Genomic DNA, 24,795 nt, shown 5'->3' on the forward strand with positions numbered 1-24,795 from the left:
AAAATTTAGTGTTCTTTTATCCAAGAGCAAACTTGATAAGTAGATATTTGGGGATCTGTAGGAAGGTACTTGGGAATACTTACAATGAACTTCCATAATGCTGGGAGCCTTTTTTTTTTTCAGAAAATTGGAGCACCTAGTTTCTTTGGACTTACTTCAAAGAATGTTTAAAAAGATTCAAAAACAAACTAAAGTTTGTTTTATTATAAAAATGGATGCCTGTCAGAATGGGTGTTTTCAGAGAAAACAGGTCTTTCATTGCTCAAATTAATTTATTAATTGTTTCCTTAAGGTTATTTCCAAATAAACTTTTACTGTCCAGGCACATGTTTTCTATTTAAAATTTAATTAAATCACAAAAATTTCTAATCATACAAAGAAAGACACACAAAATATGAAATGAGGTAAAAGAAAATTTAAAAGGTCATTCTTTTTCCCTGAATAAAATTCATAATAATATTAAAACAGCTATGTTTTTCATCAAGGAAGTCCTTAAGCAGCTAATTTTTATATAAATATATTCCATGCTAGTTCAATAAATTTTTAAATGAGTATAATCTTATTAAGCTACAATTCAGAAAGACCAGAGGGTGGATGGTTATTTACATGTGAAAGCAATGAATAAATGCACTGAATAAATGAGCCCAGTAATTTATTAGAGCTGACCAACAGAATTTAGGGGATGAATTCTTTTTAGAGGGGAATTAAGTGAGAAATGCTTGCAGAGAAACTAATTTGTGATATATTTTTTGAATATGATAAGCATAATCAGATAGGCATCATGGTTTAATGGACAAAGGGTGAGCCTTAGGAGCAAGACTGACCCTGGCTATGTGACCAGAGAAAGAAAAAAGGAAGGAAAAGAAGGAAGAGAAGGGAAGGGGAAAAAAGGGAAAGAAGAAAAGAAGGAAAGAGAGAGAGAGAGAAAGATCAGTTTTGCACAACTTAATGGCATTTGAACTCCTAAGGATTGCAAAAGGGAAAAGAATAATAGGTCACATTATTTTTTATTCTAGTACTTGTGGTTCTGATAAAAAAAAAAATAGGATGGAACTGGTAGAAATCATTAAGATACATGTACTGGCTGAGTGTGATGGGATGCACACCAGTAGGTGATGCCAGAGAGTAGGGGAAAATGTGCACTGACTCCAACACACTTGCACACAGGTTCCCATTCCCCTCAGGCTCAAATACACAATGTCATTCTCCTCAGCATGCCTTGCTATCGCCAGCTGGGGCTCCCTCTTCTTTAACTCCACTTGGGCAGGAAGCCAGTCTGTCCTCTGTACATACTACGTCCTCATGGAGATTGGACCTGTGATTTCTTTGGTTCTATTGGTTCACATACTGGTTCATTGGAACTATTAGACGAGGAAGTTCTCTCTACCAATGCCAGTCGGCCCCTTCTCTGTAAGTTATAGTTTTAGAGACTTGTCTAGAGAGTATTAAGAGGTAAAGCAAATTTGCCAAGGTGAACAGAGCCCATATGTATTAGTGGTAGGAGCTGAACCCACTTTGAAGCCTCCTCTCTATTTCCTATGCTGTGCTGCCTTTCTTGGCCTCAAATGCAAAGGACCTGATTTTATGATTAAACACCCAATGACATGTTGAATGACATAGTAGGCATTTCTTTCCCTCTTATATTGCATTAATTTTTCTTTTTAAGGCTCTAGAGAACTTAATTGTCCAATAGAAAATAGGTTCCACAGGTTTCTTCTATTTAAAAAATAAATAAATAAAAGACTGAAAATGGTACTTTGTGTGTCTATGACATTGCAGCTTTAGTTTTGCTTTCCCATCAGCTTTAATGACAAAAGAAGGCTCATCTCGTCTTTCTCAGCTTGGATGCTTGTTTCTTCAGTAGTGTGCCCAAACAAAGGAAGTTATGTAATTGTCATCATTCACATGTAATGCTCAAGCCTTATTAAATTTAACCTAAATGAATAAAAATACAGCTGAGAAGAGGAAGCAGCTCTCATCAGAAAAGGAAATCTCTCCAGAGTTATTCTATTTCTTTCCTTCAAAATATCCTCTTCTTTGGAGATTATTTCAAGCTATGAAGCCTGGTTTAAGCGAAAAAGTTGGTTTTAGCTGGGCTTTCCAATACTTGCCACAATCTCTGTCGTAGTTTATCTACTTATTCTGTCTGAGGACACTTCTGTTCTATAGAACCCATTTAAAAATATCCGTATGTTTGAGTTTCATTTAGAAAACTTGGGGGCAAATTGTCTTCTTTTAGTTCTTCAGAAGAACTTGCCCAGGAAGAGTCTGGGTTTAGAAATGATGGTAGTTGCAAAATATATACATCTTAATCCTAAATACAAATCAACCCTTCAGGCAGGTGTGAGATGAAGAGTAAGAAAGTGTCTCTGAGCAGGAATGTGATGGCCATTCCCCATGGAAGAAACACAGCACAAGTCTGTGCAACAAAATACTGGTTTGCTTTTCCTTCTGATTCAGGAGTGCAGTTTTAACTGTGGCTGACATGGCCAAAGAGGGTAAGAAATAGCTAAAGCCTGCTTGCAGCGACTTGGAAGATTAAAAATGTTTGCATCCAAAGTGGACACGTTTACAAAACTCTCCAGGCTTCAAAACCGGAATCAGCTGATAGGAATGGTAAATATTTTATAAGAGTGAATAGGTGTTATAAGGTTCTTAGGTGTTAAGAGAAACTTTAGAGTAAACTATTATTTACCAGAGGTTTAAGTTAAATGGCAATTGATAAGTTAGATAGAAAGCAAATATCCGTGTGTAGGTAGGAATTTCCCCCATTTTTCATATTACTTCTTACAGTATGTCTCTTTCATTGTTCAATTCTCATAGAAATAAGCTTTCTAATTCATTTAATGGTTTCTGAAATTTTAAAGAGCATTCAATTAAACTCAATCCAGCAGGTATTATTGCTATTATATTATTATTAATAATTATTATTATAGAAGCAGCTAGGTGGCAGAGTAGATAGAGCACAGAGCTTGGAGTGAAGAAGACCAGCTTCCCATATATTTACTAGCTGTCTGACCCTGGACAAATCACTTCAAGTTCTGTTTACCTTGGTTTCCTCATCTATAAGATAGGAGTAATAACAGCACCTACCTCCCAGGGTTGTTGTGAGGATCAAGGGAGATAATAATTGTAAAGCACCTTAGCACAGTGCCTAGCACACAGTAAGTACTACATAAATGTTAATGATGATGATGTGATTATTGTTACTTATCTTACCTTGAGAATGCTAAACTGCAAAGACAGGTTGGGGTAGTAGAAAGAGCCTGAGATTACATCATGAATGGTAATTTTGAGTACCAGTTTTTATACTTACTCATTGAGCGACTGTGGAATCTCAGTTTCCTCATCAGTAAAATGGGGATATTATTTGTTCTACCTGCCTCAAAGTGCTGCAGTGAGGAAAGTGCTTTGTAAATCTTCAAAATGCCATATAAAACCGAGTTTGTATTTTTATCGACTAAGACACTAATGCCATCTGCTGGCAGCTTTGGGACATTGGAGTACTAGCCCCTAAGGGGTCATGCCTTGCAAAACTAACCTCTATGCGTAAGTAATGGTAAATATCACATCATGGTGATGAAATACAAGAGAGAAAAAAGAAAAGGAGATTATTTTGCATAAGGATTACAACAAAAGGCAGTAGGAGAATTGAACACTATTCAAATTTTCTAGACTGTTGTGTAAAGCACCTGGGACAAGCTTGGAGGAGAAGGGTAGGACACTTTGGAGATGATATGAGGCTATTGCTGGAGAGGTCACCATGAAGAAGGAATGTGGGCATGGCCAGGCAAGGAAGGAGCTTACCTGGAGTGTGGAAAGGCTTCAGGATTCCACCTCTGGCGTGAATTGGGCACATTGTGCCATGAGTAAGTTTTGTGCAAGTCACGTGAAGTTGGAAGCAACCACTCAGATGTAAGGGCTATCTGGTCTGTACCTCCACAGTACAGCTAACAGACCTTGACTCCAAACTCCCAGGAGGAGATATGGGGAAGGTGACAGTCAGAAGAAGTTACAGCAAGATAAGATGCCATGGTAATTATTTCCCCCCTAGGATACAGGGAGTCATACAGAGAAAGCAGGTGGGTGGTGGGAGGCAGGGGGAATGAGGCGCACACAAGATCTCCCACACCATCTGGGGCCGTCTCCAGTCATCCTGATCTATATCTGGCCACTGGACTCAGATGGCTCCAGAGGAGAGAGTGAGGCTGGTGACTTTGCACAGCCCTGCCTCACTTAAATCCAATTCACTTGCAAGTCATGGCATCACCTTCCTGTGGTTATTGGTCCTCTTCGAGAAAAAAGGACAAACAATGACAACATTAAGTCAAAGGAATATTAGAAATCTAGGGGATGAAGTATATACCCTGTAAATTTTGATCCACCGAGGCAAGTCTTTACCTGGCTCACAGCCTCAATTATCCCACCTTGGTTATAGTTTTGCTGCCATCAATACAAAATCAGTATTTCTGCCATTAATATCTATCTCAAATACTATGACAGAATGAGGGGCAGTATAGTATAGAGGAAATGAAATTGCTTCAAGGAGTCAGGAGACATGAGTCTAGTTTCATCTCTGCCACTAACCAACTTTGTGCCCTTGGGCAAATCATGTTTCCTATTTACACCTTGATTTCCCTGTTTCTGAAATGAAACATTTGGATTAGATGATCCCTGAAGTTCTTACCTATAATTCTGATACCTGTATTGTACTATCTTCTAGGATGAAAGAAAATCAATGTATTTGGCCAGGCATATTCCTTTAACAAGTTTAAAAATGAGACTAGTAGATAAACACAAAGACTAGTGTTTTGTTTTGTTTTTTAAACTATGTTTTATGGAACAGCTAGCAAATTAGCAACATGTATGTTCTTAATTATTGCAGTACAATTATTGCCTTTGGCAAAACAGACAAGACTGGCATGCTAGCAATATCCATATTTTATCTTAGAAACTCATGATTTACATTCTTAGAAAAGACTAACATTCAGCTACATCCTTCTGTCTTCTGGTTTCAATGAAAAAGAGAAAAGCAACTATTTTTTTTTAAATAAAGACTCAAAAAATGCCCTGAAATTTCAACTTTATTTATTTGTTAACAAAACACCAACTTTAAAATTTGAACACCCTTAATATACAAAGAGATTTTAAAAATGAAAATAACTAGTTGAAAAACAAATTAGCTACATGCTATGAGCTCCTTTGCTAAATTTTCTTTAATTATACTTCACAAAAATAGGCACTTCTGAAAGCATTTGCTCCATGTAAACATTTTTAGTGCATTGTTATTACTTTCAAGTAAGGTAGTGTAATATTTTATCATTTTTAGCAGCATTAAAAGCTGAAGATAATTCTTTTTATCAGTCATTAAATTAAGAGACAGATGGTCAAAATGTAAGAAACCTCTGTTCATGGAGCCAGTAAAGGCAACAGCAAGGAGTTGTATCGATTTGTTCCAGAATGAGATTCACAGAGTGAAATATACAATCATACATTGAAATTACAAAAATGAAAAATTAAAGGAAAATGAACAATCATTATCATTTTTACACCATTCACATTTCATTTCTTTAGGATTTATCTCTAGATAAGTTCAAAGTTACTTTTTAGGCTTGAAATCCATTTTGGCATGTGAGGTTTACCAGCACCTAGAATGAATATGAAAGACATGCTTACAGGGGTGACTGAACGGGGACCCCTGATTAATCTTGTGAAGACAGTATTGTGAATTTTATGCCCTTACTCCTGGAGTTCTTCCCTCAGGGGCAGCTGGGGGCCCACTCAATCATTTCTTCCTGAGGTTGCAAGTTGGCTCGAAAACTTTCTGCTTTACTTGAAAAAATGGAATTAACTACCAGTTTCTGTTTTGGAGAAGCAAGCAGGGATGTGGACACTTGAGTTGGCATGTCTTCTGTCCATGACACTTTCCCACCTTCCCCTTTCCACTTTGAAAACCTCGAAGGGGGCTCCATTTCTTTCTCCCCGTGTTCCCTTCTTAAAACCTGAAGTTCTGCCATGGCTTGGTCCAGCTCAGTTCTTAAGACCTCCACCTCTCTTGTTGCTCACCACAGTCTTTGAAGGACTGCTCTAAAGAAAGGAAAAACTCTTCCCAACTTCGACAAGGCCTCGTCACCTTGAGAGAAAGAAAAAGAAGGAGCAGCAGCTACATTATATGGGGTATTTCAAGAGCAATGGTTGAGAATTTTGCAGCCTGGTGCAAACCCCCACAAACCTTGGCAGGACAAGCTATGTGGAATGTGGCTTCAGTAGAGGGACTGGGGAGTTCTGCTTCTGGGAGCCAAGATGGCAGAGTGAAAAGGTAGGTGCTCTCACTCTCCCCAATCAACCTCTGAAAACCCAGAAAATATCACCCCAGAAAAAAACCCTGGAACAGCTGAACTAGAAGAAAGATGGGGAGCAGCAGTGCAGCAGCCCAGCAAACGGGTCTCCCAGTGCCTCAGCAATAATAAGGGAGGCAGAACTCCAAGGGGCCCCAGGCAGATAAGTACCCTGCAGCATTGATCTGAAAGGAGGTAAAGAAAACAACCTAAAGGTTTCCTAAAGCCCTGGTCTTGCTGGTTCCAACCCAACACCAGGTAAGCTGTCAGAGCCCTGCCTCCAATTGTGAAGAAATCCTGAAGCCCAGGTGGTAGACAGGCAAACACAACACCTGGACCTCTGAGCGTGGGGGGGAACCAGTGGAAACCAGCTCAGAAAACCACCAGGTGCCTCGGCACTCTACCACAAAGGAATCTCCCAGTGCATTAGCAGAAAGGAGGGAGACAACACTGCAGGGGCCCCAGGCAGATAAACACCCTGCAGCACCCATCTAAAAGGAGCTGAAGAAAGCTAAAGGAAAGGAAAAGCAGGCAACCTAGAATTGCCTGAAAGTTCCAGCCTTGCTGATTCCAGCCCAACACCAGGTAAGCTGCCAGAAACCTACAGCCTCAAATTGCCACATAAGAGGTGCCAGCACACAAAGCCAGTGACCAAGACCTAGGCTCCCAACACAAGAAGCTTGGGTCAGTGCCCTCTGTTCCCCAGCAGGAGAGCTCAATCTCTTTAAAGGCCAGGGAATAAAGAAACACCATGAGTAAAAAGAAACGTACCATAGATTCATATTATGAGAAGAGTGAAGATCAAGACAGAAATTCTGAAGAGGACAACATTGTCAACAAACCCACATCTGCAACAACAAAAGGGAATATGAACTGGTCTGAAGCCCAAAAAGCCTTCTTAGAAGAGCTCAAGAAGGATTTTAATAGTCAAATGAGAGAGGTAGAAGAGTCCTTCAAAAATACAATTGGCCAATTGGAAAAAAAATACACTGAAGAAAACAAGTCCCTAAAAAACACAATTGGCCAATTGAAGAAGGAAGTACAAAAACTAACAGAAGAAAACAATCTGTTAAAAACTAGAATTGGACAAATGGAAACTAATGTCTCTATGAGAGAGCAAGAATCAGTCAAACAGAAACAAAAAAATAAAAAAATAGATGAAAATGTAAAATACCTCATCAGTAAAACAACGACCTGGAAAATCGATTCAGGAGAGACAATTTAAAAATTATTGGACTACCTGAAAATCATGATGAAAAAAAGAGCCTGGACAGTATCTTTCAGGAAATCATAAAGGAAAACTGCCCTGAAGTCCTAGAACCAGAAGGGAAAATAACCATAGAAAGAATCCACTGATCACCACCTGAAAGAGATCCCAAATTGACAACGCCAAGGAATATAATAGCAAAATTCCAAAATTACCAGATGAAAGAGAAGGTGCTGCAAGCAGCCAGAAAGAAACAATTTAAATATCATGGAACCACAGTCAGGATTACACAGGACCTTGCAGCTTCTACATTAAAAGACCGCAGGGCATGGAACATGATATTCCATAAGGCAAAGGAGCTTGGAATGCAGCCAAGGATCAATTACCCAGCAAAAATGAGCATCATTTTTCAAGGGAGGAGATGGATATTCAATGAAATAGGAGACTTCCAAACTTTCCTGATAAAAAGACCAGAGCTCAACAAAAAATTTGATCTTCAAGTACAGGACTCAAGAAGGACTTAAAAAGGTAAATGGGACAGAAAGATACAATATGTTGTTAATAAGGGGGGGGCTGTTTAAACCCCTACAAGGGAATATGACACTTGCAACCCTTGAGAACTGTATTGTTATTACACCATGTTAAAGGAGTATACATAAAGAGGGTGGATATTAGTTGACTTTGATGTAATGATAAAAAAAAATCTAATCAAGTGGGTTAAATGGATCCAAATAAGTGGATCAATCTGATCTTAGAAAATGTACTGAGAAAGGAGGAGGCAGACAAGGGTAAATTACATTACAGGAAAAGACACAAAATCCTATTACAGCAGAGGGAAAGAAGGGGGGAGCATTGTTTGAACCTTACTCTCATCAGATTTGGCTCAAGAAGGGCATAACATAATCAGTTAGGTATAGAAATCTAACTTGCCCTATAGGCAGTAGGAGGGAAAAGGGGAAAGAAAAGGAGGGGGGGAAAGAAGGGAGGGAAGAAGCAGTAAGAGTAAAGGGGAAGAAAAGGGAAAGGGATAATAAAAGGGAGGAGGGACTGAAGGAGGCAGTGGTCAAAAGTAAAACACTAGTGTAGGGGGGAAAGGGAAAAGGAGAAAGAAAAGCATAAATGGGGGGGGAAAGGATGGAGAAAAAGACACAGGTAGTAATCATAACTGTGAATATAAATGTGATGAACTCTCCCATAAAACAGAAATGGATTGCAGAATGGATTAAAAACCATAATCCTACAATATGTTGTTTACAGGAAATACATTTGAAAAAGAGTGACACATACAGGGTAAAGGTAAAAGGCTAGAGCAGAATATATTATGTGTCAGCTGAAGTAAAAAAAGCAGGGGTAGCAATCCTGATCTCAGACAAAGCAAAAGCAAAAATAGATCCAATCAAAAGAGATAAGGAAGGAAACTACATCCTGCTAAAAGGCACCATAGACAATGAAGTAATATCATTACTAAACATATATGCACCAAATGGTATAGCATCCAAATTCTTAGAGGAGAAGTTCAGGGAGTTACAGGAAGAAATAGACAGCAAAACTATACTAAATGGGGGACCTGAACCTCCCCCTCTTGGCACTAGATAAGTCTAACCACAAAATAAACAAAAAAGAAGTTCAGGAGGTGAATAGAACATTAGAAAAGTTAGGTATGACAGACCTCAGGGGAAAACTGAACGGGAATAGAAAGGAATGTACTTTTTTCTCAGCAGTACATGGCACATACACAAAAAACTGACCATGTACTAGGGCATAAAAACCTCACAATCCAATGCAGAAAGGCAGAAATATTAAATGCATCCTTTTCAGATCATGACACAATAAAATTATATGTAATAAAGGGCCATGGAAAGATAGACTAAAAATAATTGGAAACTAAATAACCTAATCCTAAAAAATGATTGGGTCAAGTAGAGGGGCTGGGGTGGAACAGACAGCCTTGGGACATTGGCTGTGCACTGTTTCAAAGACTAGGGAAAGGGATTCACACTAGAATGAGAGACAGGTGGTATGGCAGCAAGGTGGCACAGTGGATAGAGCTCTGGCCTTGGAGTCAGGAGGACCTGAGTTCAAATTTGACCCTAGATACTTGATACTTAACTAGCTGTGTGACCCTGGGCAAGTCATTTAACCCCAACTGCCTCATCAAAAAGCAAAAACAAAAAATGACAGACAGGTGGTAGGTTTCTATTTTAATTGTTACCCTTGCTAACTAGGTCCCAAGCTTCTTTGCTGTTGAGGAACTCTAAGTACGGACAATATCCTCTAAATACATTGCCCTGACCAAAGCCATGGTAGCGGTGTAAGTGGAAAAGAGGAGTCCTAACTTCTTTGCTGTGGTGATGGTTTTATGAGCTGCTCGTATGTATTCATACACATAAGCCTTAGCTTATTTTAGTTATGTTTTAGCATTTGCTGACAGGACCACTCTTTTTTTCCCTATTAGTTGACTCCCTTAGCTGGGATTCAGTAGTGCAGAGTCCCTCCAAGCATGTACTCCAGGGTGATCATCCCAGTTCATGATATCCTAGACACAACTTTGTTTATATGAATTTCTACACAGTAAAAATTTACACACTTTTTTTTTTGAGTGGGTACATGTTGGAAACAATCTCATAGATAAATAAAGGTGGGTCCACTCCTCTAGGACAGCCAGAGAATTCACTAAACAGTTAACAAACACTTATTAAGAGTCCACCAATTATTAGTTGCTGTGCTAGGCCATGGGATTTAGATAAAAGACAAAAATGAGACTGTCCTTGCCTTTGAATAACTCACATTATAATGGAAGGATTCTTCTTCCACCCTAGTAGACTTTGATTCAAATGAAAAAGCCTCTCCACTAAAGTCCTTCAGCAATGTCTGGGTGCTCAAAGGTTATACATAGAGAACAGAAACTTGGGAAGATCCTGCCATGCTGGAGAGGACCTATACGTGGATCTAGCAACACACTTGATATCTGACAATCGAGGAGTATCATCCAAACCAAAGCTGTGGAGCCCATCGATAGAACTGATAGCCAAGTGAGGATGAGTTGCTGTGGCTGAAAAAAAACCTCATCACTTTGTGACCAATTCTGGTGATGACCTGTTCAGACCTCTGGGACTTGCAGTTTTGGTCTCCCACACGCAATGCAAAAAAAGCAAAGTCAGGACTCGAACTCTGACTCTCTGACTCCAAAAGAAGTATTCTTTCCAATGTACAATGTTATTGTTAATATTTTACTCAAATCCCCTCATTCTGATTTAAAGTGAATTTCCTCTTGCTGGAAATAGAGGTTATCTTGTCACTATACTTTTTTTTTGAAGATTTAAAAAATTTTATTATTTATGTTTAACATTATTTTCTTTTCAAATTTTGAGTTCCAAATCTCTCCCTCCTTCCCACTCCTCCCCCACCCACTAGGAAAGCAAACATGATACCACGTATAAATGTGAAATCATGCAAAACATATTTCCATATTAGACATATGGTGAAGAATGAAAAGAAAAGGAAAAAGAGAAAAAGAAAAGAAAGCAATGGCAGCTAGGTGGCACAGTGGATAGAGTGCTGGGCCTTCAGTCAGGAAGATTCATCTTCCTAAATTCAAATCTGGCCTCAAACACTTGCTAGTTGTGTGACCCTTGGCAAATCACTTAACCCTGTTTGCCTCAGCTTCCTCATCTGTAAAATGAGCTAGAGAAAAAAATGGCAAACCATTCTAGTATCTTTGCCAAGAAAACCCCGAAAGGGGCCACAAAGAGTCAGACATGATTGAAAAATGACTGAACAAAAAAAAAGCAAGAAAAATAAAGGAAGTGAGATAATTATACTTCAATTTGCACTCAGAGTTCATCAGTTTTCTCTCTGGAGGTGGATAGCAGTTTTTCATTATGAGTCCTTTGGAATTGTCTTAGATCATTGTATTGATCAGAGCAGCAAAGTCTTCCACAGTTATCATCATTACAATATTGCTGTTACTCTGTGCACAATGTTCTCCTAGTTCTTCTCAATTCACTTTGCATCTTGCCATGTTTTTCTGAACTGCCTTCCCTCCGCCCCGATCATCTCTTATCACACAACAGTACTCCATCACAATGATATGCCACATCTTGTTCAGCCATTCTCCAATTGATGAGTAATCCCCCTCACTGTTCAATTCTTTGTCACCACAAAAAGAGCTGCTATAAATATTTCTGTACATCCTGACTGTGGGTCCTTGATATTTGAGTTGTTTCTTTCTGGCTGCTTGCAACATCTTGACCTGAAAGCTCTGGAATTTGGCTATAATATTCCTGGGAGTTTTCATTTTGGGATCTCTTTCAGGCAGGGTCTTTCTATGGGAATTAATGGTTGGCAAGATACAGAAGACAAAGCAGACACATTTCTGTAAAGAAATATTCATTGTGAAGGGCATCACAATGAAAACATGATTTGTAGGTATAGATTTTTCTCTATGGCTTTGCCCAAGCCTGCAGATCCAATGTTGTTTTGGCTACAGGAAATAGGGGAACCATGTTATATACTGAGCTTGCCAAGGGAGAAGGCCTTCAGATTGTGAACATTATTATTCATCTGTCACCTGCTACTGTTCTTATGGCTAATACCCTCCCATTATCCATTATTCTCCCTATTTCTGTAACTCAACCTAATAACAAATGATCCACAATCCTCACCTCTTATTTTCTGATCCCATCCTCCTTAATCCTATCTTCCTCATATCCTACTCCAACCCTTCCCTCCCCTTTAACTATACCCTGTGGAATTCTTGTTTCATAGTGAATAAAATTCCCTTCATTCTGCAACTCTTTCACTCACAGTCACCCTTTTGTCCTATTGCTACTCATTTCTTAGCAAACCTCAGCTCAGAATTATTCCCACCACCTGCCTCCTTCCCTCTTACTTTTGCAGCTGGAATGTAGCAAAGCAGTCCTTTTATTCTTCCCTGATTCCTGATCTCACTACCCACAAAAGCTATTCCAAACCTCTCAAGTTCCCTATACTCCTTAGAAAATCAGGGTCATTTCTTATGATATCCTTCTTCTCTTCATTTCAAAATTTCTTGATATCATCTCCCACTATCTCCTCCTTTCCCTCTGACAATGAGGTGGCCCCTCTCCTTGCCAAGATTGACATTTCTACATGTTCCTTGCCCTTGATATCAACCCTCCCATCATTTCTATCTTCTCTGGTGGATCATCACCTTCCCCATCCTCAGTATTTAACCTCTCCATATATATTGCTTCCTCTCCTAATTCTCTCCCAGATTTGTAACCTTGATGTTATCCTTAACCATTTACTTTCCTTTGCTCCTAATGATCTACTGAGTTGGCAAACTTTGTCTTTTTATTTCTATGTCTTGCATCCAACCCCTTCTCTCTACTTACATAGTAAGCTACCATTTTAGTTCAAGGACTCATCACCTCTCACCTAGATTATTACGATAGCCTCCTAAATGGTTTTCCTGCCTCAAGTTTCTCCCCACTCCAGCCCATCCTACAAATGTCTACCCGAATGATGGGCAAATCTAACCACATTATTCTATTACTCAATAAACTCTAGTGACTCCAATTGTCTGTAAGATAAAATATAAATCGATCTGCTTGGCTTTTAAAGTCCTTCACAACCTTGCTCCAGCCTATCTTGCCAGCCTTATTATTAATTACTTTTCTTCCTGCATTCTATGGTCCACCCAAACTGGATTTCTCTCTCTTCCTTGTACAAGATATTCTACCACCCATCTCTGTGCCTCTGCTCTAACCATCCCCTCATGCCCAGAATGTACTTTTTTCCTTACCTTTACCTCACAGAATCCTTCGCTTCCTTCAGGTAACAGTTTTCTACACAAAGCCTTCCCCGTTTCTCCCCAACTGCTAATGCTGTCCCCCTCCCTAATAACCTTGTATTTATTCTGTATATATTTACATATGTATTTGTCATCTCCCCATTAGGATTTAATCTCCTTGAGAGTAGAGATTGTATACCTAGCATTGTGTCTAGCATGTGATGGCCTCTTAATAAATGCTTACTGATTGGTTGATTAATTACTTTCCAGTTTTCCCTGTAAGCTTAAGCAAAGTGATAAATGTAGCTCATTTGTGTCATCTCCTACCAGGTATCACTAACCCCTTCCATCCTTACTTCATAAACTTTCAATCCTTGAATTTTAGTTGGAAGGAACTAGAACAGGGTTAACATTAGACCTGGCTCCCTGAAATTCAGGTGAGTTTAGCCCCTTTATTTTCCTATTCATGAGAACGAATACACCATTCTTCCAAACATTCTATAAGATGGATGGAACAAAGGGCTCTGCTTCTTCAGGGTGAAATAACAAAAGTGTTAAGAGGAATATTTATGGTTTTACTTTCATTACATAATACCTTGGGGGGAGGGGAGAGGGAATGGATGACAATTGTGCTTCAAAGATATCAATCAGGTATTAAAAATAGCTTTCATTTTTCACATACTTTGTACACATGGGATCACAATATTTAGAGGAGGAAAGGGCCTCCAGGATTACCTAATCCAAAATCACCCTCGTTTTACTGATGAGGAAATCGAGGTTCTAAAAAGTCAAGTAGAAAAGGGACTTGAACCTAGGTCTTTCTGACTCTAAATTGAGTGCTCACACCTAACCACCATCATGGTCAATAGACCTAATGAATCCTTTAAAAGGCTTGTGGTAACTAACTGTTGTGGTAGTTTGGCTTGATTTCTATTTTTATAGGATTATTTTTTAAATTTTTATAAAATAAAATGAAAATCAAAATGAGTACTGTCATAGGAGGTAAGAAACATGAATGAAGAAACAAAGAGGAAGAGATAAAGGTACCTGTTGTTAAGCTAAATGGAAAACATGGTTTAGGTGCTTAAATTTCCCATTAATCAGAGCACAATGCACAGCAGACATTCTAATCACAAGGCTACTATTAAAAGACAAATAAAGCCAAGAAGTATTTATACAGGAAGCAACCAACAATGGCCCTGCTGGAGAACAAAGGGAACAGAGCAAACAAACTTCTTGATTCCTTTTCAGATGCAGGAAATGTTGATAAGGCTCAAGATTAGGTCATTAAAGAAAAGGGCCAGTTTATTTGATAGGGGTTCAATGTGTCTTTAGAAAAATGTTTGGAGGCTGAGCCAAGATGGCAGAGTACAGGCAGCAACCTAGCTCAACTCTCCCAATATTCCCTTCCAAATAATTTTAAAATAATTCCTAAAGTCAAATTTTGGAGTGGCAGAGCCAGCAAAAGGTTAGAGTAAGACATTTTTCTAGCTTACAACTTAGGAGGTCAGTAGGTGAGGTCTGTGACACCAGGGTGGGAACCAACTGGAGCACAACAGCAGTACCAGCTGTGGGCCTAAGAATTTGACCATAAAAAGCTACTACAGTGGCAGGGAAGACCAAGACATAAACTCAGAAGAAGACAATAGTGTGAAAACAGCTATAACCAAAGCCTCAAAAAATGCTAACTGGACCCAAGCCCAACAAGAATTCCTGGAAAAGTTAAAGAAAGAGATGACAGTGGTATAGAAAAAAATAGGAAAAGAAATGAAGGAATGCAAGAAAATTATGAAAAGAGAATTAAAATCTGGGTAAAAGAGGCACAAAAAAAGTACTGAAGAAAAGAACTCCTCAAAAAGTAGAATTGACCAAATGGAAGAGGTACAATAATTCACTGAAGGAAAGAATTCTTTGAAAAGCAGAATTGGCCAAATGGAAAAAGAGGCATAAAATCTCAATGAAGAAAATGATTCCTTAAAAATTAGAGTTGGGCAAGTGGAAGCTAATGACTCTATGAGGCATCAAAATTAATGAAACAAAGTCAAAAGAATGAAAAAAAAACAGAAGAAAATGTGAAATATTTCATCAGGAAAACAACTGACCTAGAAAATAGATTGTGGAGAGATAATTTAAGAATAATTGAACTACCTAAAAGACATGATCAAAAAGAGACTAGACATCCTATTTCAAAAAATTATAAAGGAAAACTGTCCTGAAAGCTTAGATCCAGAGGGCAAAATGAATCCACTGATCACCTCATGAAATAGATACCAAAATAAAAACTCCTTGCAATATTATAGCCAAATTCCAGAGCTCCCAGGTCAAGGAGAAAATATTTCAAGCAGCCAGAAAGAAACAACTCAAATAACAAGGAGTTATAGTTGGGATCACACAAGATTTAGTAGGTTCCATATTAAAGGACTAGAGGGCTCAGAACATGATATTTTGGGAGACAAAGGAGCTAGATTACAATTAAAAATAGCCTACCCAGTAAAACTGAGTGTATTCCTTCAGAAGAAAAAGATTTTTTTATTATTTATTTTTTATTAAATAGAGGGCTTTCAAGCATTCCTGATGAAAAGACCAGAGCTGAATAGAAAATTAGACATTCAAATACAGGACTCAAGAGAAACATAAAAAAGTAAATTTGAAAAAGTAATAATAAGGGACTCAATAAATATATTCCTATATGGGAAGTGTTACATGTAACTCTTAAGAACTTTATCATTATTAGGACAGTGAGAAGCAATATATATAGAGGGACCAGGTATAAGTTGATTATGTTGGGATGATCTCAAAAGAAAAAAAGGAATGAGAAAGAGGGATTCACTGGGAGAAGGAGAAAGGGAGAGGCAGAATTTTTCTCACATAAAAAAGGTATGCAAGGAAGTGGAGGGGGAAATGGGTAGTGCAGGCAATACCTCACTCTCATCAGTTTCAAAGAGTGAAGAATGTATGTATGTATACACACACACACACACACACACACTCTCAGTTGGATACAGAAATCTATCTTACCCAATGAGGAAATAGTAGAGGTAAAGGATAAGAGATGTGTGGGTTGAGGGGAAGGCATAGAGGAGGATGATAAAAGAGAGGGAAGATTAAGGGAGGCAGTAGTCAGAAGCAAAACAGATTTTTGAGGAGGGACAGTATTAAGGGGGAGGTAACAGAAGAAAATAGGATGGAGGGAAATGCACAGTAATTATAATTATAAATGAGAATGTGATAAACTCACTCATAAAACAGAAGTAAATACCAGAATGGATTAGAAATGAAAATCCAACAGTATGTTGTTTACAAGAGACACACTTAAAACAGAAAGACACACAGAGTTAAAATTAAGGGCTCAAGTGGAATCCATTATGCTTCAGCTAAGTTAAAAAAAAAAACAGGGGTAGCAATCATGATCTCACACAAAGAAAAAGCAAAAAAAAAAAAGAATTAAAAGAAATATATTTTGCTAAAATACGAACAACAAAGTAATACCACAAATTATGTATAAAATATAAATATTTACATTAAATATAAAAATTAAAATGTAAAACTTGCTATAAAAATAGCAAGTTTCTCTGATAAAGGCCTCATTCTTCAAATATATAGGGAACTGAGTTAAATTTATAAAAATAAGAACCATTCCTCAATTGATAAGTGGTCAAGGGATATGAACAGGCAGTTTTCAAAAGAAGAAATCAAAGCTATCTATAGTCCTATGAAAGAACGTTCTAAATCATGATTGATTAGAGAAATACAAATTAAAACAACTCTGAGGTGCCACTTCACACCTATCAGAAATCACAAATACTGGAGGGGATCAGGAAAAATAAGTACAGTAATAAACTATTAGTGGAGTTGTGAAGTAGTCCAACCATTCTGGAGAAGAATTTGGAACTATGCCTGCAGGGCTATACAACCGTGCATATCCTTTGACCTAGCAATAACACTACCAGGTCTATACCCCAAAGAGAGAAAAAGGAAAAGGACCTATATGTACAAAAATATTTATAGCAGCTCTTTTTGTAGTGGCAAAGAATTGAACATTGAGGGGATGCTCATCAATTGGGGAATGGCTGAACAAGTTGTGGTATATGATTGTAATGAAGTACTATTGAACTATAAGAAATTATGAGGGGGTTGGTTTCAGAAAAAATGGGAAAGCCTATAGGAACTGATGTAAGGTGAAGTAAGAAGAACTGAGAGCACTGTGCGCAGTAAGCAATATTGTAATGATGGTCAACTGTGAAAGACTTAACTACCCTGATCAACACAATGATCCAAGAAAATTCCAAAGGACTTAGGACAAAAAAAAAATGCTAGCCATCTATAGAGAGGGAGATCTGATAAACTCTGAGGGCAAATTAAAGTATAATTGTCTTTCTTTTCTTCCTTTTTTCCCCTTCCTTTTTTTGTAGTACAACTAATGTGGATATGTGCTTTACATGTATAATTAATATCATCTTGCTTTCCTTCTCAGTGGATGGAGGAGAGGGAAGAAGAGAATTTGGAACTCAAAATTTAAAAAGAAAAGAGTGTTTAAAATTAATAATGATTTAGGAAAAAAAGAGAAAAAAGAAAGCAATAAGGAGAGAAAGAAAAGAAAAGAAAAGAGAAAAACATTTAAAGTGTCTTGAAGATTTATAGAAAATCATTCATTGAGAAAGCTTGTTCTGTGTGGGAAGCAGTTCAAAAGATCACCTTTCCCAAATACATGCAGAAGAACATGCCTAGGATCTATGATTCATTATTAATATTTTATTTCTTGGTGTGAAAATTTGAAGGAGTTTGGTTTCCACTAACTCTTAAAATTCAATCTAAATTTATTTTTTCAAACTTAAACCTCTCTTATAATTAATGAATAATCATTGAAATACTCGATCTCTAGCCCTGACCTCTCTTCAGAGCTTGCCATCTATATCTTCACCTAGAGGTCTCCCCAACAACTCAACCTCACCAATCCCAAAACCTAATTTATGATCTTGCTTCGAAACTCTTTTGTTTTTCATCATTGTGTGTTTGTGTGATTCTACGGTAGTACCATAAAACACCCTGTCTAAAACCTTGGTATTATCTTTGACTCTCCCTTCTCACTCATATCCAATCATTTTACCAAGTCCTCTTGATTCTGCCTCTTCAGAATTTCTCAAATCTTTTTCCTTAACTCTATTCCTAATGCCAAAGCCAAAGTCCAGGGCCTCATCACTACTTGCCTAGACAATTACAAAGTTTTTCTTGCAGTATACCTCTGCTATTTTCTTTCCATACCAATCTTCATATCATTGACAGATCTCTTAGTAATGCATTAGCCTAGACATTATTCCTCTGCTTAAAAATATTCTGTGACTCCCTTTTGCCTATTAAGTAAAAGGACTTTCAAAATCTGGTACCATCGTACCTTTACAGCCTCATCTTATATTTATTCCCCACTCCACAATCCCTGCTTTCTACAATCCATTCAAACTGAATCAATTTCTATTTCCTATGCCAAAACTACATTTTGCAGCTTCTGTATCTTTCCCTAATTTATTACCAATTTCAAGATTGACTTCTACTTTTCCTTTAAGGTCCATCTCAAATGCCCCCTCTTCATGAAGACTTCTGTAATCCCCAACCCTCTTCCAATAGGTAATAATGTCTCTCCTTTTGGTTTTCATGTAGGATTTTGTTTTGCAATGCTCTATTGAACTTATATTTATTATTGTATTTTGATTATAAGCTTCTTAAGAGCAAGGACTGTCTTTTGCTTCTCTTTGTATCCACAGCACCTTAGCATAGTGCCTGGCACATAGTAGATGCTTCATAAATGCATTGATTGGTTGACTGATTATATAATATTATATATATTTAGTTATACATCTTTGTAATCCCAGTATACCATAAACCACATGAGGATATGAGCCCTCCTCTCCTCCCAATGCCTAGTGGGATGTTCTATACACAGTAGGTATTTAATAAGTGTTTACTGAATTGCATTTTTTATTGAATTTGAGTTAACCTCTGCTCTTGGAACACTTGTGTTTTCATATAATCATAAATCAATGGCTTAAATAAAATCCAGGCATAAATAAAACAATTGCACTGTCAAAAAGAAATTATTTTACCTGAGGCAAATGTAGAACATAGAACATAGTCTTTATCATTGAACAAACATCAATAATCCAAGGTAAAATTCAGTTTCACCCTGATCACAATGCAACAAACCACCATTATCTTCCAGCCTCTCTTTAGACAGTGAAGCCTTATCCTTTACATCCAGCACCCAGCACAGTGCCTGGCACATAACAGATGCTTGCTGATTAATTGACTGAATAATTGTAACTGAAAATGGTGGAAAGTAAATACCAGTTATGGGCAAAATCAGCTGCAACTTCAGCCTCAGAAAACAAGCCAGCATTCTTTCTTCTAGGCCCAATGATAATAGATATTAATTGTGAGAACTATTCATCTGAAAGCAATTACACTCATCTCTAAGGATACAGAGCATAATTACCCATTTCTGCATCGCCACCGTTATAGTACAGCCCATGTGCATGTATACTCAGGCATCATTGTATCTGTTTAATAACTGAACAAAACATTGTGTATGAAGTATAATACATTTCTTTAGATATTTTGAAGCTTGAAAATGCCCTTTGAAAATCAGTAATTTATTTGGTAATTCATGACATACTTATACATTTTCAAAATTATTGGATTTCAAAATATGTGTTTTGCCTGAGATTAGAACAATTGTTCCAGCAGTACTTAGCATGCTGCAGAGCTTTAAATGCAAGGAGACACTAAGGCTCTCCGTGGATAGCAACCATGGTTTTCTTTCTTCTGTCCCAGACAAAAATAACTTGTAAATGCACATATATTCTCTCTTAGGAAAAGTTGTAAAATTTTACCGCTACTCCACCATTAAACCAATTGAGCTGTTTAATGTTTCTCAAATCTGGACCATCCCCAGTGTTGCATTTCAGAAGGCCACAAGGTGTGATGGAAAGAGCTCTTGATGAGGAACTCAAAGCCTTGAGTTCTTGTTCTGACACTAACAAGATATAATATGTTGCTGGTTATTATTGAGTTGATTCAGTCTGTCCAACTCTTTGTGACCCCATGGACTATACTGTCCATGGGGTTTTCTTGGCAAAAATACTGGAGTGGTTTGCCATTTTCTTCTCCATTGGATTAAGGCCAACAAACATTATAATTTTCCCAGGGTCACACAGCTAGTTTCTGAGGTCGAATTTGAACCCAGGTCATTCCAGTGCTCTACCCACTGAGCACCTCACTGCCTCCTATAATATGTAGGACAAGTTGCTTAAATTCTCTGGACTCAGATTCTTCAGCTGTTCCACAAAAAAAAGTGATCAAAATGCTTTCTCTAAGGTCCATTTCAATTCTACTATCTTGTGGTGAACACAATTCTTTTTAGGGTAGCATTCTGCAGTGCTGAATATTTTTTCTACCAAACAAGTATAGGACTTTATAGCCCTAAACCAATTCTAGATTTCAATCCAGTCAAAAAGCAAAGTATAGCAGCCAATTTACTGTAGGTTATTTTTAATAAAGTCCTCAGCTACAGCTTTTATATCTTTTAATACAACCGAGTTATTTTTGCATTGATGGAATGAAGCCAAGAGGCACTGAAGAATACATATTCAATTTTGTTTCCTGCTATGAAAGCTAGAGTACATAAAACCTTATGAACAGAGGAAAAGATAGAAATTTGCTTATGTTGAAAATCCCCCACTGTAAATGAGGTAACCATTTGATTAGATTCAAAGGACCAAATTTGGTCAGCCTAACAACATGAACTTTATTCAGATATAATTATAAGTTTCATATTAGAAAATTAAACTAAATGTGAAAGTGGCTGCCCAATTGAGGTGGCCTGCTGCAATGGAAAGAATGATAGGGGTGGAATGAGAGACATGGGTTCCCAACTTGGTTCTGCCTACTTTCTACTTGCATGACATTGGGCATGGGACACCGTTCTATGACTCAATTTCCTTATCTATAAAATAAGGGTGTTGGGCTATCATGACTTCCAAAATCCCTTCTATCTCTAAATATATGTTCCTATGGCCATAAGTATCTTTAAAATAAAAAAGGGTTGGTATTTTTGTACCCCCCCAAAAAAACACGTAAAATTACAGAGATTCAGTGGCACTATATCAAAACTTGTGAGTTCAGGGAAATAGAATCATCTTTCCAATTATTCTAAACTATCACCTAGCCTATATCTTGAAATATGGAAAACTCAGTTTTGTTCTGCACTCTGCCTTCAATGTCAAAGACAAACAAGTAGATGGCAGAGATTTATTAGATACTCACATACAACATCCAGTTTACATTGCTGATCTAAACTTTTGCTAGTGACAGCACTGTCAGGCTGTAAAATTGTAAGGGATATACATAATGATGACCATGGGGCAGTGCAACATCTTGAAATGCCTTCTAAATAATAAAAGATAGATTAAACTCTGTTCTCTATTATCATTTCACTATTAAATTTCCCAGTTGGGGTCAGTGCTGGGTAATGTTGCCATGCTACTAACCTCATGAACAACCTTCAGGAAGGCAGAATATAAAGAGACTCTTTCTGCCCTGAGCGTGGTGGGGAGGGGAATGATGGAATCTATTAATAAAGAGTAGTGTCCCCACCATCCCTCTGATCATCCTCTCACAACACTTGCATTTTTATTCTTTCAAAACTGACAAACCAGGTATTATAAATATAGTGACTATCAATTAAGTTCAATATTCAAATAGCCATAATCTCTAATAATAAAACCACTAAATGATAGCAATTACTATTTCTAAATTTTTTTTAAAAAACTGATTTTCTTCCTGAGTAATGGGATATAGTGAAGTAACGAAAATTAGAAAAAATAAATCTTTGGTTTGAAAGCCACTTCTTAAGGTCATCTAATCCATCCTTTTATTTCTAAAGAGTATTGAACTCAGAGCAACCAAGAAAAGCTACTTTTATGCATTATTTTCCACAATTTCTAGGGAGAGATATTTTCCCACTCACCCTACCTAGTAAGATATTCTAGTATGAGGAAGCACTTAAGATTGGGAATTTTTGCCTTAATTGTGACCTAAATCTCTATGAAAACATTTCCTTTCCTCTTTCACTGATTCCTACAGTGAATAAAAAGAATAACTTTACCATCCTGAACTAGTTCCAGATTAGTGTCAATAATGAATCTTCCTTGAAGTGGTGCATTATTAGAATTTGCACTGGGTATTTCCATTATGCTAGAATAAATTCTCATATTTTATATAATTGTAATTTCAAAAAGCATGAATTCAAATACATACAAACCTTTCACTGGGTTCACGACTCACAGTAATTTGGATCAAGTTGGAGTCAATCCAGGTGTAGAACACTGTCAGTGTTAAATTTACAATGCTAAATAGACCATTATCTCCCAAACTTTATAACATAGCTAAGGATTAGTATTTCATTTATGAAATTTGAATGTTTGCACTTATTTTCTGCTTTTGAATGAAATTTTCAAAGATTTATATGTCAACATGCTAACAGTATTAGCAATGCCATGTTATTTCCAATATTTATACCTCATTCCTAAAGGGCAGAGTAGAGATAATGATATACTCCACATATTTTAATTTTTAAAATTGATAAGTTTCATTGCCAATTTCTATAATTCTATTTTGTTTTTTTTCCTGAAACCACAGAATTTTTAAAAATATAACCAAAGGATCAAAGATTTAGGGTTTAAGGGGATTTTAGAAAGTCATTGAGTCCAACTTCCTTCTTTTACAGATGAGGAAACTGAGGGCCCAAAGAGATGAAGTCAGCTTCACCTCTGAAGCTTCCATTACATCTGGATGACAGAGCTGGACAGAATCTCATAGACCACGTTGTTCTTTGAAACATTTACTAACCGAAAGACCATTGTATTAATTAACAAAAAAAGTAAGCAATATTAAATCAGTAGAAAGTGAAGTTAGTAGTCTCAAGCAAATTCCTACCCACAACCTCTGCAGGCATTATTAGTATTCTCAAGGTAAGCAAAGAAAAGGAATATAGATCAAAAAGGCTATAAGTTTTAAGGTAAATTGGCATAATGTGTGCTATGTAAAAAAGGCATTAATTATTGCTATTCATGGGCTCTTAACCAGGGCAAAGGATCTTTCTGATTGGAGGCATTAAACATTCCTTCATTTGAGAAGAGGGAAAATTAAGTATTAAACAGGATTTCTTTAACTGACTGTTGAATATAATGATCAAGTTGCAAAGTCACCTCTAAAAGAAAAACTAACTTAGAAAGTACTAAGACAGTTTGTCAAACGGAGACAAATTATTTTCTTCTTCAGATGCCTGCCTTGTTTTCATGGAATCACAGCATAGCCGAAAAGGCAATTTTTCATTTTGTGCTGTCTCAAATTGAACAAGTAAAATTGTTACCTTCATGCTGTAGATTCTGTGATGGAGTCAAAGTGTCAACTGCCTCTTGAATCTGTTTGGCATTGTTTTTTAAAATAGCGAGAAAGTTTTTGAAAGCTGCGTCTGATGGTTCAGATGTAAGATTTATATATGACGAAAGAATATCTGCAAGAGGAAAAAAATACATATACTTACAAAGACACATACACATGCATCTATATGTAAACACATATTTGTGTGTATATGTGCGTGTGTGTTTATACGGGGCAGCTAGGTGGTAAAGTGGATAGTCAGGAAGACCCAACTTCAAATCCAGCCTCAGATACTAGCTGTGTGACCCTGGTCAAGTCATAAATTAGTGGTCCAGATGTTAAAAAAAAAAAGATAGATAGGCAGACACATACGCCATGGACTTACCAGTTACCTATTTGCTCAGATAGTATTAACCATCCAAAAACTGAAGTTAATAAGAATGACAGAAGATGAAAGAGCCAGGGAAGGTAGGCAAGAAAATTACTACATAGTAGCAGTTGTATTTTAGCTACAGCAACAAAACTGTTGTAGGGAAAGAAGGAGTGTTGGAAAAAGCCATATTTCCTATTTCTGAAAGCCAGATATACTAAAAAAAAAAAAGGTTCAGTTCAATTCAACAATAACAAAAAGAATACAGCTGGCAATCTTCAACATTGACTTGAACCCTAAGGGTGAAAGTTCTAGCATATCCACTTTGGAGTGTTTTCAAAGCTAAAATGATAATTCCACCATTCATTTAAATAATACTTTATAGTTTACAAAGCACTTTCTCACAACCTCTATTCTGTTATGATACTAGCATTTCCATGGTTTAACATTTTCAGTACTTTCCAAACAGCATGTGCAGCTGGAAATTACCTTAAGACTTGGACACTGACTGAATTGTTACTTACTTACCTCTTAGTGGGGAACATAGAACACCATCAACATTTGCCAGAAAAGAGTGGTAGTCTTGCTTTATACCCTCAAAAACAGCTTTGGTGTATTTAATTTGGAGGTTGTAGATACTTCTATGGAAATTAACTTCTGCTTGTTGGTCATT

At 37.2% G+C, this 24,795-nt stretch overlaps 1 long non-coding RNA gene across 1 annotated transcript; it reads right to left on the reverse strand.

Moving 5' to 3' along the window:
- Nucleotides 1-5,071: 5,071 nt before the first annotated feature.
- LOC110223550 (uncharacterized) lies at nt 5,072-24,795 on the reverse strand. Its single transcript, XR_013485680.1, has 3 exons — nt 24,651-24,795; nt 23,742-23,885; nt 5,072-6,133 (listed from the first exon to the last, which is right to left on the reverse strand). It is a non-coding gene; the product is annotated as an uncharacterized LOC110223550 (long non-coding RNA).

Source organism: Phascolarctos cinereus, unplaced genomic scaffold (assembly GCF_003287225.1).
Source record: "Phascolarctos cinereus isolate Bilbo 61053 unplaced genomic scaffold, phaCin_HiC Scaffold_4;HRSCAF=312, whole genome shotgun sequence".
Classification (NCBI taxonomy): Eukaryota; Metazoa; Chordata; class Mammalia; order Diprotodontia; family Phascolarctidae; genus Phascolarctos; species Phascolarctos cinereus.